Source organism: Lissotriton helveticus, chromosome 6, assembly GCF_964261635.1.
Source record: "Lissotriton helveticus chromosome 6, aLisHel1.1, whole genome shotgun sequence".
Lineage (NCBI taxonomy): Eukaryota > Metazoa > Chordata > Amphibia > Caudata > Salamandridae > Lissotriton > Lissotriton helveticus.
The window spans coordinates 1,158,589,533-1,158,604,648 of NC_136067.1; the positions used below are offsets into that span (position 1 = coordinate 1,158,589,533).

The 15,116-nt window shown below is 49.7% G+C and overlaps 1 protein-coding gene across 4 annotated transcripts in view; it reads right to left on the reverse strand.

The window, feature by feature from the left end:
• VIT (vitrin) overlaps positions 1–15,116 on the reverse strand; it is a 1,808,828-nt gene that overhangs the window by 1,202,877 nt on the left and 590,835 nt on the right. The gene's annotated exons all lie outside the window — the stretch shown is intronic.

Sequence of the window (15,116 nt, forward strand, 5' to 3'; positions counted from 1 at the left end):
ACATTTTCGCAGTACAAAACCTACACATATATGGTTCCACAGTTTAGGCTTTTGATAACATAGTCTTTTTGAGAAAATCTAGATGAAACGCTACCCATGGAAAATGTGTGAACATTAATATAGTTCTTGTCAAAGATTTATGGTACATAATTGCAATGTGCCTACTTACACCAGTCCATGCATTTCTTAGCTATAATATAAAAACAGGCATTGGCAAAGGCAACAAGTCTAAACTTGGCAAGCAAATATTTTTAGTTCAAATTTTTAAGTTGTGAGCATATTCAGTAGAAATAACAAGATTAATGAAGGAAAAGTAAAAATGACATCTTGCAAAGGTGGCCAGGATATACTGTAAAACGGTGAAGAGGTAAACCATGAACCATTGCAGTGCTTGGCCCACTGGCTTCGCCTTTCAGCAGCAGCACTGACACATTATAATTTTAGGTGGATGGTGTGGTGTCTTAGGCCACTAGACCCACATGCTGGATAGAATGACCACACAGACGCTTGCTATTGTACTGCTAACTGCCCCAGGGCACATGCGCCTCGCCCCTTTTATTAGCAGGGTCACCTGACTGGTGACGCCTGGGATGGGTGGGTGTTAGTGTGGGTGTATTACACAGGCAGAAAATTAGAGCGTGTCCAGCAGGACACTACATCCCTCCGAAACTTTAATGAAAAAGAAATAAACAAAAGTCCAAGCTATGAAGAAAACAAACAACAATACACAGCACCAATGAGACTCTACAGGCTGTCTGCTGGGTGGTGCTGGAGTTCTGGACCACACGGTCAGGAAGCTTTAGTCCATCTTGGTGATGAAGTTCAGACCGACCTGGTCTCACGGTGCTGGAGTCTATCTACAAAGTTCAAATAGAGGTGCATCTGGAGCAGTGGTGGAGTCCATTTTGGAGATCTTGCAGGTGCTCAGGTTACGGTGGATGACAAACTTACAGCTATTGAGAATGACCTTGGTAGCTGAGGTCCTTCCTTGGAGGCGACATACTTGATGATCTTCCCAGTTACCGATAACCGGGCAGCTTCAGACTTGCCTCTCTTGCTTGGACTCCCCTCTCACAGGAATTTCCTATAGTGTGTTCCTCCTGGGCGGCCATGGGACCATGTTGTAGGAGAGTAGGATCTGCTTCTTATTGTTACCCCCACTTTTTGCTGATGGTTCACAGTTTTTTTTACTTTAGTCTGGCTGGGGCCCTGCTATCCAGGACCCCAGCCTTGATGCTTCCTCTCTAAAATGATTCAATGTACTTTAGGTACATTCCAGTGTTTTTACTGGGGTACCCTTATAAGTCCCTAGTATATGGTATCCTATATCCCCAGGGCATAGGTACCCCAGAGGCCTACCAGGGGCTGAAGCATGTATTATGCCACCACTGGGCAGCCTTCCAAAATGACACCACAAGTTTGTTACAGCAGCCTGTGTAAGGTGGTGTATGCACCCCTTACTTAGATATAGGTTCCCTATATCTACTTTATATTACTACACCTATAAAACTATCAGTCACCCCATGGCAGACCTTATCAATCCTGAAGGCAAGGAGCTGGGTTTTGTGTGAGAGGGTGCCCATGCTGGAGCAGGGCCGGTCTGCAGCCTTCGGAATCTATTCTCCGGGGTTGTTCTGTGATGCAGCCAGACCATATACTCTTAAGTGCATTATAACCTCGCGGTAAATGCTAACTTTGGAATGGCTGCAAGGAAACATGTCGTGTTTGGTGTCAAACACTTTGGAATCATACCCCCCGCCAGTCCTGGCAGCGGGGTATGATTCCACCCTTCTAGAGGGAGAAACATGACCACACTGATACACCCAGTACCAACTTAAAACAACACTGGCATCACAAAATGACATTTTGATTCAAACTCACAAGTGTGGCAGTGCAGCCTGGTGGAATCACTAAGGGGTTCCCAGTGGAAACGTTTTATTGTCGCAGCGCATTGAGACGAAGCACAAAGCAGGTTATTGCACGCCGTTAAAATCACTATGGCAAAGAAAAGAGTAAATTCGGGATGACAAGGAGTGCATCTTTTCCCTTGAACTTATCAGTATGCTTATTTTCATCTTACACTGAGATTGCACCAATGATAACAACAATGAATACAGGAAAATACGAGGAATATAAAGAAAACGATTAAAAGTAAACGGCACAAATGGCGAAAAGCATAGGACCCGGGTTCTCTCCCATGTTGGATCATCAGATTGAGAGAAGCACTTCATTCTATATAAACAATCAAAAAGCTTTTTTTGAAAAAAATAACTGTTTTATATAAAGGTCATGAAAAGACTTATTCGTAAAGGAACGTAAACATATGAACGCGAGTCTCGCATTTAAAAAGGACACGGATGCGGAATTATACGGCATTCTGGGAGTTGTAGTATCTGATTTAGAATTAGGGCAGTCCTTTGTCAATGTTCGCGCACAGTTTTTGGAGGCACCCATGTGTAAGGAATTAACTGCTGACGTTGAGTATGGGCGGGAATAAGAAGGGACGTTTTTTTGCAGTTTGTAAAATCACTTGCACCAGAAGCGTTTTTACAAGCTGGGAAACAAGGAAGGAATGTCTTGTTTTATTTGAACTAGTATGGGGACTCGCTAGCCATGATAAGCGTTCACGATTCTTGGGCATATGCATCGAAATTCGGTAAAACGAGTCCTTAATTGCGAAAAATAAGGATTCGCAAATAAGGACTCGCATTCTGCGATGCATCAACAGATTCAGTATTTAATACCGAATCGCTAAAAATCGGTAAAATATACCGAAACCACGATAGCGAGAGTCCAAAATAAAGAATAGCAAATACCGAATTAGCAAATACCGATTCAATATTTGCGATTTCGGTATTAGCGAATTCGCAAACAAAGGTGCAGTTGGAAGCAGGTTGATGACATCACAACCAGGAAGTCTCCCAGCCCATGCTTCATTCAGTGCTCTGAGGTGCTCAGAGGAGGAGGCAGAGCACAGGAGCTGAGGAGAGAAACAGTGATACCACAAACCAGCAATTCCACTGCATTCCAGGATGGAGAAGGATACACCCCAAAACAAGGACACACCCAAAAAGAGGAAAAGGAAGTTTTCAGACAAAGAACTTGAACTTCTAATCGAGGGGATGAGCAGCAAACATGACAGGCTGTTTGGCAAGCTGTCCCTAAAGGTGACTGAGGCGGAGAAGCGCAAGATCTGGCTGCGCATCAAGAAGAGGGTAAATGCTGTAGGAGTCACCCACCGCAGCATAGACCACCTGAAAAAGAGGTGGTATGACCTCAGGAAAAGGGTGAAGGAGAGGATTGTAGTAAGGGGGAAGGATGCAGCTGGCACAGGAGGGGGAACATCCAATGTCACACCCAACACAGCCCTTGAGGACCTCGTTGAGGGTACCATTGAGCCTGAAGCAGTTGTGGGGGTCACCCAATTGGACACTTCCGGCACTGCGGCAGGAGAACAAGGTAAGATGCATGCCAGTGTAGTTACGCAGCGTGTTGTCTACCCCTGCCCATTCCCCCAGGCCAATCACAGTGCAAAAGTAGTAGTGCCTAATGCATATACCCTCACCAAAGTGTTGCATCATGGGAGTTGTAGTCATATCATCAAAGTGTGCATGTATGATCCCCGATGTAAATGAAATGAGACTAGCAGAACAGGGCCAATAGTCGGTCCAAATATGTCATTTATGTCGTTGGAAGTATGAAACACAAATACATTCAGACAAAATAATAACAATGCACTGTTTCACACACAGATGCATCACCCCTGGATTCAGATGACAGCGGACGCCTCATAATCTCAGAAACCCCGGCAGGGACCGATGCAGAGACTCCGCAGGGGCGTCATCCCACGACACCACCAACACCATCACCACCACCACCACCATCACCACCACCACCACAATCGCGGACAACACCACCACCACCACCCCGGACAACACCACCAAGCCACAGGGCAAAAGTCCCCTCCCTGCAGGTGATAGCGACGGAACAGAGGCCAGCAGCCACAAATGTTCCACTGCAGTCAGTTGTCACTCCACCAGCTCAAACATCAGAACGTGTCTGAGTCCGATAGCGGGGCAGGCCCCTGGGAAGAGCTGCACAGAGATCTCAGGAGCCAACTCACGGCTACGGTATGGTTGAGTCACGGATGCTGCGGGTTCAGCGCCTGCAGGGAAGACACATGGGTGCTATTAACATCAACATGGCAAAATTGGCAAACAAAATGGGAACCATGACAGACGCTGTGCGTGAAATGACCACAGGCGTTGCTGAGGGTAACAGAGACATAAAACTGTGCCTACAGGAGCTCACACGTGCTGTCATAGCAGGGCAACAGAGCGAGCGCAGGAGGCATCGCCAGAACTTGCTCCGTTCCAATGCCTCCATTAGAGCCATCACAAATCTCTGCAACAGCACAGCTGTACTGTCACAGAGATCTGTGTCCCTGCAGGTCGACCTGGGCCATTACTGTGGAGATGTGGCAAAGGCCTTGGGCCAAGTGACAACTGCAGTGGAGCATCTGCAGTCTGGGACTATTAGTGCCAGCAGTTTGGGAGTGAGGCTGCATCAAGCTTCAGCTGCGTCTCTGTGCCGGAGGCCAGCGAGAGGAGGCGCAGTTCGCGCTGCTCCACAGCCACTGATGCATATCGTGGTGATGTGGAGGAGTCACGCGACAGGAGGATGGGGGTACATGGGAGGCGCAAATAGCCATGTTCCATAGGGTCCTTGGCCATGGTGATGTAACCATGGGCCACCTACACTACTACAAGATACTCCTGTGATGACAACGGACATGTATCCTCAACTATGTTTTGAGTCTGCATCATGTAGACGTATCATTTATATTCACCTGACGTGCTCATGTGCATTAAACATTTGCACACCAGATTATGTTGTGATGGCTCATTCTGTCTCTGAAGTGATGTTGTGTGATGTATGTCTGCCTCCTTTGACCTTCAGCTGTGTTAGGCACGCATGCCTGTTGGTGTTGGGGAAGGGTTGCTGTGCACGAAAGTAGTCATCTCCGTCCACCTCTATTGCTATCCCCCTTCTTGTGGCAATGTTGTGCAGCATGGCACATACCGCAATTATCCGGCAGCAGGTCAATGGGTCATACTGCAGGCACCTCCTGTCTTGTGTAGGATCCGGAAGCGACTCTTGAGGACGCCTAAGGTTCGCTCTACCACATTCCTGGTACTGATATGTGCTGCGTTGTAGCGCTGCTCCTGAGGTGTTGCTGGGTTGAGGTAGGGAGCGAGTAGATATTCACTCAGGGCGTAGGCGCTGTCACCTGCAGGGTGGGTAGCAAAGGGTTAGCGGCATGAATACAATTACATATGTGAGGATGGAGTTAATGATGAGGCATAAGTATGTACCTAGTAGGTGTCCCTCTCCAAATTCACCATTGAGCAGATGCTTGTAGATGCCACTGTGTCGGAATATGTATGCATCGTGTGTGCTTCCAGGAAATTGTGCTACGATGTCTATTATGATGTGCTTGCCATTGCACATGACCTGCACGTTAATGGAGTGATAGGACTTCCGGTTGCGGAATATGTATTCGATGGCTGAGGGGGAACAGATGGGGACATGCGTGCAGTCAACGCATCCTATCACATGGGGAAATTGTGCCACCTGGTAGAAGTCATGTTTGGTGCGGTTCAACTGCTGTGGGGTTGTGGGGAAGGTGATGTGGGTATGAATCATTGTCAGCATGGCATCTAGGAATTTGTGGAAGAAGCGTGAAAGTACGTTTCGAGACACGCCTCCGGCTACTGCTACAACCCCCTTGAAACTTCCAGACACCAGCAGGTGCAGGCTGCATAGGACCTGGACGTGCGCAAGGATGGCGTTGGTCCTACCGGTATGGTGCTGCACTAGTGGTTCCAGGTCAGCAATGAGGCACATGATCATTGCCCGATTCAGTCTGTACTTGTCATAGATTAGTTCCTCTGTCTGGCCCAGCAATGTGATGCCCACCCTGAACACCCTCTCCTGGATCCTCCTCCTGCGCTGTGCAGCAGCATTGATTCTCATCCTCCTAGCAAGCACGTAGAGAGCAGCCATTTTGGAAGACATACAGGAACTCCAGAGGCATATTTGAAGGGTTTCTGGTTATTTCCACCTGTCTGTGTTTTTTTTTATTATTTGCATTCAAACAACTTTACCTCCTGGTTGAGATTTCCCTTATTTTGCTCATGCTAAATAGTGATTTGGTGCATTTTCGTTATTTGCGATTTTTGGTGCATACCGTAGCAAGTTCTCAATAGCGATTCGGTATTTCCGGGGGGGGGGCAAATTTCATTCTTGGTATTACCGATTAGCTAATTTGCGATTCGGTAATTTACCCCAGGGGTTATTTTGCGATTCTTCATTTTTTTCGGTAATGGGGATGATGCATTGGGATTTCAGGTTTTGCGTTCGGTACCGGCCTGTTTTACCGATTCGCTATTTTACCGGGAGCTATTTTGTTTGATGCATCAGCAAGTATATGTTTGTACGCCTAGGATAATATCGTAGCGTCAAGTAGTACACAGAGGAGAAAAAGTATTGGGATATAAGGTGCGGAATACAATTAGCAAGGCCGAGGAGGGAATGAAATAGTTTCCAAATATGGGTTAAATTACTGCATAAATGGTTCTTGAATTTGTTAACATTGCATAACAGATGCATTTGATTTCTTAAATGTAATGAAGTGTTGTTAGCAGTTGAACATGTCAGCTAAAAAATGTCATTTCTGTATTTGTAGATGCCCTTGAAGAAGGGAAATTACTTCCCGAAATGCATTGGGTCATTGTAATAAATGTCATGGTATGTGGAACCCAATATGGACTCCTGAGCTTTGTGTAACATGCACGCCTACAACATGAGTAAAGCAGAAAAATTGATTCATGTGATTCAAACTCACAAGTGTGGCAGTGCAGCCTGGTGGAATCACTAAGGAGTTCCCTGTGGAAACTTTTTATCACAAAATGGATGCCACAGACATAAGTCTGGCCTCCTGCTGCTGGATGAAACTCCGGCAGGGGGGGCCTGGACAATATGTTTCCTTTCACAGGGAGGTGTCACCACCTCCCAGACAGGCTTTAGTGTATTGGGGCTGGGTGGGTGCACTCCAAGAGTGTTTTGAAGTCTGCAGTGGGTGGGGGCACATTTGGTGTCTCTGTGCATAGCCCAGTTCAAACCAGTTGCAGGGGCTACCAGCCACTGCTCTGGTGCAAAACTGGACATAGGAAATGGGTGTAGCCACCCCTCTTTCCAAACCCTCCCATAGGTGGGTCCCCAGAGTTTGTCCCATCCCTTCCTTGGGTATAAGATAGGAACCACTGGTAACAGGACTTTAAATGTACCTGGATGAAACTCTGATACTGAATCCTGGAACCTCGATGATCTGCACTATGCTGGATGACTGAAGAATCTCCCTTGGAGTAAAGGAGTTACTCACCTGTGTGGAAGGCAACCAAGATGCATCTGACCGGTTTGCATCTCCCAAGCTCCCACCGGACTCCGAAGAATTTGCAACACAGGTGGTGGATTTCCAGACTTCCCAGAGGCCGACCCGAGTCCCCAGCAAAGCTGAGACCCGTTGCCCTCGTGGGTACCGTGGAACCAGAACTTCTGGACACCGGGCACATTTGCAAGTGCATTTGCTTCTTGACTAACCTTGAGGCTGTGCATTGGGTTACTTGTAGCCCAGACCTCGAGCAGCATTTTCCCTGAAGATTGGCAGCCTACACTCCACGAGTGTTCCGTGAGCTGGCCCTTTGTGTTTTATCTCGAGGTACCGTCGTGATCCCTGGCCCATCGACTGGTGGGTCCCTGAGAAGGCAACTTTAACATTACTTGGGCTTCCCTGGTTGCTCCAGATGTGCCCTGACTCTCCATTGCATGGGGAGTCCACGGAACTTTGCTGGTCGACACCGAAGCATCATTTCTCTTCCTGAGTGGGTTGCTGTTGACAAGGCTTGTTGTGTTCAATCCGAGCACTGACACCGCAGCACTCAACATCCTTGGTGGGACAGCTCGAATCCAGATACTGGTTGTCATCGACGCCTCCTGGTCCTCGTGGCTGCAGAGTCAAGCTTCATCTCTTTGCACCTGAAACACCCGACATCGGTGGGCATTCGTTTATCGTGTCCCTGGTCACTGGCAAGTGACCCAGACTCTGTCCCCTCTGCTTTCAGGTTCTTCACATCTTCGATCCAGGCTTGGATCACCCCGGACACTTTTCTTCTTCACGGCAGCTGCACTTTGCAGCAGATCGCCATTGAAATCAACGACGATTCTCGACACCGTTTGACACCTATGCACCCGGCTTCCCTGGGTGAGGTTACTCGAGCACTCCGGTGCTCCCATGGGTGTTGGCCTAGAACCCTTTAAGTCTAAAGGGGTTTGCTCAAAGTCCTTTCCTAAGTGTCCTTTATCTTTAAAATTCCAACCGTGACTTTCTACATAGTAGCTAACGGCGCTTGCGGCTGTGATCTCACACTGCACGCGTCTCCCGTGGGTCCCCTGTGTCACTACCTTGGGTGGTTCTTTGGGATCCCATCAATTCTACAGGCTCTAGACCTTGTGTCTAGTCAAGTTGTGGTTCTTATACCACTTTTTTAATATAAGGTTTGGTCTCCCCCTGGGGCCCAGTGTATATTGTGCTATTTACTGCAGTTCTATTTTGTTTAAAGTGTGTACCTTGCTCTGTAATCTCATAAAGAGATTACTAGAGAGTGTTTAGTGATAAATACATATATTTTATATATACCTTGTGTGGTTCTCCTTTCATTTAGACATTCAAGGGATCATTTAGACTTTCAAGAGATTACAATCTGGTAAACCAAGCTGCTTTACACTCCTTCAAGACTTAACTTGAAGGCTGTTCTCCATAGCTACCACTAGGATAGCTTTCAATAAAGGCTGCCTTTAAACCTATCATCAATAAGGGTTGTTTGGACTGGTGCAAGGTGCCCATTATAACTAGTGGACAGCATATGCCACGACAACTTCGCACACATGTGGACTGTGCGGGCTTCCTGTGGGCCATGCGAAGGCGTTGCTAAGGAACTGCCAACAGGACCACTGCCAAGTCGCTCATGTAGCGGCAAAGGGTGCTGTCTCAGTCAGGGTGTTCTCGCTATCAGGGCTCAAGTTCTACACCTTCCCAGGTGGTCTTTGGGTGACCAGTCTTCATCTGTGACCTCCGTGCTTCCTGGTGCCTATAATGGAGCTGCTGCCGACGCATCCCTCGATCCGTATTCCCCCTCACAGGAATTCCGTTGAGTCCCTTGCCCCTAGATTGCCACGTGACCATGTGGGCAGTGTGGGCCTGTCATAGGCCGCACCAAGGGGTTGCTGCAGAACTCCCAACAGGGCCATAGACGAGCCTTGTGCAACCCCAAGGGTGGATGGTCCAATGGTCGGAACGCTCTTCTTTAGCAGGCTTCCAGTTCATGGGGACACACAGAAGGTTCCTGGGTGACATACGTCCCACAGCGCCGGGAATGCCTCGTTCAGCTCCGGCGGTCTCGAGTGGTTGGATCCACTCTGGTGGTGCGATCCTCCTTTGATGTTCTTGGTGATGATGCACTTTTGATGATGAACATGGTAACTTTCCTTATGTTGGGCAAACAGGCGGTGATCTCTTGCTTTCAGTGACCTCATGGATTGAGGAGGACTGGAGGGACTTCGTGGCCACTTGCTGTTGGCTTCCAGCTGGTGCACTTGCTAGGCGTGGTACTATTGATACCAAGCAGCTGGTGACAGGTGAGAGGACGGTCGAACTGCGAAGCGTGGGGCCTGGACGCAGATCGCTCTTGCTAGCAGCTTACGGTTGGTCCTCCCGTGAATCTGTCTCATGTGACATCTCTACACCCTGGTGGCTGGCTTGTGCTGATGAACACCTTCTCCAGTGCTGGCACAAGTCTTCTGTCCTGACGCTCTTCTTTCCTTCTTGCGCACCTGGGGTGGTTGTTTGCCACTCTTCTTCCTTTCTTCGTGGAGTGGCAACATGCTACACTCTTCTCCTCCTTCTGACCAGGTCCTCCTTCCGACCAGGTTCGTCACTCGGATGTTTTGTCCTGCCACATGTTCATGTTTGTGCCACATGGACTTCTCACTGGCCTTGTCCAGTTCTTTGGACAGTCTTTCCTTTTCTGTGGACCTGTCACAGGTCTGTCCTGTCGGTCGGACTTGCTTCTGCCCTTTCACAGGCACCATCCCCTCATCAGGGATTTCAGCAATGATCCACTTCTCTTCACTCAAGGGCATCTTGCTTGCACCTCGAGGCTGCGCCGTCATGGTGCTTGATCCTGCCTCCATTCAGGCATGCTTGGCAGGGTTGGTCACTTCGAGTGATGTTCTCCATGCTTGCCGTGCGAGTGTGGCATCCGGCCACGTATTGCCTGTCCTCTTAGCACTTGTTGCAGTGGCAGCTTGTCACGTGGAGTGTGTGACTCTCTTCTTGCCTGTCTTGGGCCACTGGCGACTCCGTCTTGAGGCAGGGTGTGCTGTCTTTGGCCCTCTGCAGGGCTTTGCTGGAACAGTGGAGATGTGGATGCTCTCCTTGCTGGTTCCAGCATTCTTCTTCTCTACAGAGATGTCTCTTTCTTCTTGGCGCCTGCCCATGCCGTCAGGTTTGCTGGCGCAGCCTTCTGCGCACCTCTGACTTTGTGCGCTCAGTCCTCTTCCTGGTCGCCCTCTTCTGGCATTTGGCGTGCTTGCTCTTCTTACTTGCGGTGGTGGTCGTTCACAGCCAGGGAAGTGTGGTGCACTCTTCTCATTGGAAGTGACGTAAGACAGCCACTGGGGGTAGCATTTTCAGCATGTGTCTTTCTTGTGTCTTCCTGAGGCTCGGCTGCTTTTGGCCATATTGCCTTCTCTGGACTTTGCTTGGCCACTTAATGCTTCTCTTGGCTGGGGCAGCCTTGGGCTTCTCAGTGCCCAGGGTGGGTGTGCCCAGCCTACAGTGCCTATTGTGCCTTTAGCGGGGCTTCTTGGCTCTCTCTCTGGTGGGGGGAGGTACACAGTCTCACTCCCTTCTCGCCGGATAGCCAGACACACAGGGGGTGCTTTGCAGTTCTCTCCCCGTCAGAACACTTGGTGGCTCATCAGGGTTGTATGGTGGAGTCCGCTACTTTTTGGCAGTATTCTACTGACTTCCACTTTAGACCTCTGCAGGCTTAATAGTGCTGCAGTGGACAGTGTGTGTTAGTGCTGCAGGGACTAACTGTTCAGCCTGTAATTTCTACTACAGGCCTGGTGGCACTTTCTATGGGTAAAGGATGAGGCATATAGGGCTGCAGTGTGAGGTCATAAGTTTCATTTCACTGGTGGTCCGGCGGTAGTCTCTTGGGTCTGTGTAGCGTGGCATTATGACCACCAGGTGGCTCTGTAAACACCACCAAGCTGTTGCAGCCTTCATTGATGCTACGGGCTTCCAAAGGAAATGGAGGTTCCGCTCTTATTGCCCTGTGCTCGCCAGGTCCCAGTGTTTTTTTATATCTTGCTGAGTATAAATGAACGTATGCGGGGGTGCATTGCAGGCCATGTACCACTGTCAGGTGCTTTGGCAAAAAACTTTTTGTTATTTCTTTTCCTCTGCCTGCTGGGTGCAGTGTGGCAAACCAGTAGCTAGGTGGCTCTGCTCTCGCATTAGGAGGCTGCTGTTACTCTCAAGTGAGGGGGCCGCGTCCCCCGCTGTGAGCGTCGTTGGCTATGGGGCCGGCAGCACAAAGAGATTAATGTTTGTTCACCAGCAGGTAAGTGTCAGGACCCCAGAAGTCTTACCTGTTTTACTTCTGGAGCTATCTCATGGGGACAACGTGAACAACCTCCACCGTTCCCCTCCCTACCTGATCAAAATGAATATACAGACCTAGCCAAGGATGGGTCCAGGGGAGGGTGCCTAATGGTGTCGGGAAAGGATGACGTCAGAGAAGATCAGGTGAGGAATCTCACTAGACTGGGGGCACTCTCCTGGGTGTCGCCAGCTGGCAAATGAAGGTATATTCCAAAATGAAGTCTCTCAAGAAGAGGGCCGTATCAGGACTCTCGACGTCTTGTGTGAATAAGGTGAAGGAATGTCACGCACACTTGCATGACGGCAGTAGGCAGTGAAGAAAAACAAGAGCGCTCCTGCGCTGGGGAAGGACAAGAACTATCCGTGAACAGGATGTATGACATTACAACGCATGCTTTTACCACGCATGCTGTTACGACGCAGTTTTTACAACGCATGCTGTTACAACGCATAGCGCTTTGGGGTGCTGGATAGTGAATAGTTTAATTTACTATTCCAACTCCAGTCCCCGTGGATAGTAGGGAAGGTGTTGGATAGTAAATTAAATCTATTCCCTATCCTAGAGCGCCCCCATCGCAATGCGTTGTAATGACATGCGTTGCAATGGTTGCGTCGTAAAGGCACTGCGTGGTAAAAGTTGCGTTGTAAAGGATGTTTCCCCGTGAACATGCTCCCCTGTGTCACGAACAAGATGTACAGGTGCTCCAGCGCTGGGAAAGAAATAATAAAGTATACTGTGACCACGCTTCCCTTTGTGTGTCATGAAGAACAAGGTGTTCAGACGCTCCTGCGCTGGAAAAGAACAAGAAATTTCCGTAATCACGCTTCCCCTTGCCTGTCATGGGGAGAACCAGGCTTCTAGGCGCTTCTGCGCTAAGAAAGATCAAAGAATTTCCGTGACCATGCTTCCAATGCGTGTCACGGGAAACATCAGGCTTTTAGACACTCCTGCGCCAAGAAAGAACAGGAGGGGATCGCGACCACGCTCCTCAAGGCGTGTCGCAGATGGCAAGTATTGGCGCTCCAGCGCCATGAAGGAAATCGGAAAAAGCAGCGGCCACGCTTCCTATAGCGTGTTACGAACCTGCAGAGGTGCTCCAGCGGGAGTCGGTCCCAAGGTCAAAGGCTCCCACGTAACAGCACTGGTGAAGATCCAAGGTGCGGGTAAAAGTGGCAGGCAGCAGCTGGGAATCAGTATTAGAAGCACTGATGGGAATGAGCGCCGTGGCTATATGCGGCCTCACCCGGAAGTGCTTCTTCGTGTTCCGAGCACTTGACCGCTGACCTGCGGTGTTGTGCTCCCGATACCGGAACCCACCACACATGCATCAGGGAACCCCCTGGTTGGGACCATGACAGTAAGGAGGCGAAAGCTATCAGGGGAGGGGCATTCTACTCTGCTTTGTAGGGCTGGCAGCGTTAGAGGGAGCTTCCAGACCTTGACGTTCCCTGCAGGCTGGGTCTCGGCAAGCTCGCCGAGCAGCTGCGGTAGCATGCAGGCGTCTTATGCACGACTGCACTACACCACAGGAGGCCGCTCTTGCTTAGGCCTTGCTGGGAGTCAGAATGTGCATCAATGTGATGGCGCTTCCTCCCCAGGACAGATGGTGGCTGGCCGCTCTGTTGACGGGCACCCCAGCAGGTAGAGGGGCATACCTTTTGCTGGCCTCGCGGACACCAGAGGGGCTGGTGCAGGGCTTTCGTCAGGTGCGGCCTTGTCATCAACAGGGCCAAGCAGTGGAAGGCCTCTCGCACGGCCGCAACATCTCTTGCTCCTTTCCTTCTTTAATGGGGGCTAACAGACATCGCAGGGCAAAGGATGTCAGTACAGGTTTCAATTCAGGAGGCCGAGGTAGCTTTCTTGACACTGCGAGCCTCACGGTGTACTGAAAATGCCGACTCCACAGAGCGGGTGCGAGTCGCGGCACCTCTTGGCTCATGACAGATGGCAGCCAGCAGAGCAGTGAGGACTGCAGTCAGACTTGTTTGGGCACATGAGGTAAGTGGTGCTGCCACTTCGAACAGAGGCCACACCTGCCTTCTTAGCTCTGTGGGCGATGCGTATACTGGTGGGCTCTTTCGTGATTTGCTGCTCGTCATCACAGTCCCCAGCAGCTTTACCAGGGGAACTGGAAAAGTCGGTGCAGGGGGGGTGTTGGTGCGGCCGGACTCGAGGCCTGTCATCTTGTCTTGAGGGGGGGGGGGCGCAGAGTTTTGCTGCCGGCATCGACTTCACGCAGCAAGACGTATTTCTCCCCTGCCATAGCACCTCTTCCCCAGGGAAAACAGTGGCAGTCTTGAACGATGGGCACCTCCGCGAAACGACCTTTACAACACGGTCATTAAACCGCAATACCTTTACAACGCGGTTGTTACAACAACCGTGTTAGTACGCAGTGTAATGACATCGCAAGTCTTTACAACAAATTCCACTAGGGGACGCTGAGGTGCTGGAAATACATTTCCAACACCTTCCCTACTGTTGCTAAAAATGGAGTAGGAATAGTAAATAATGTTATTCCTAAGTCCAGCGCTCCCCCTAATGGAAGTCGTTGTAAAGACTTGCGTTGCAATACATCGCATACTAACAACGCGGTCGTTGTAATGGCACGCAATGTATTACACCGTGTTGTAATGTGCCATATTTGCAGCTGCACCACAGGTAGCGGTGAAACATTGCAGGGTTTCGGGTATGCAGGAGCTGCTCTGGCACGCTAGGTGCTGTCGGCTTAGTCAGGAAGGGCACTTCTCCATTCTTTTCTTAATGGTGCAGCATCATGTAGTGGACATGGCAGTATGTGTGCCTTATATTACTTGCGCTCCTCACCAGTTCTTCCTGCCTCTCAGGAGGATGGCAGCTGGACTTCTGACTGTGGGAGAACAGTCCCTTCTCCCCTTCAAACATTGACAAAATGGCGGGCAGCAATTACACGGGGTCAGACTCGTTGGTCAGCATTGTGGTGCCTTGGGCCACTGGGCTCACATGCTGGATAGAATGACCACACAGACGCCTGCTATGGTACTGGTAACTGGCCACGGGCACGTGCACCCGGCTCCTTTTATTAGCAGCATCACCTGACTGGTGACGCCTGTGATGGGTGGGTGTTAGTGGGTATATTACACAGGCAGAACACTGGAGCGTTTCCAGCAGGACACTACAGATGGGAACATGTGATCAAGCACATTTTCCTTCACTTAAAGTCTAATACAGCTGATGCCTTAAGTGAGCTAACCTATTGGCCTGTGATGTATGCTGTTGTAGACAGAAAAAATGTGAATGGCACAAACAGACCAAGGGAATGCGCTGATGGAATACCCCTGAGTG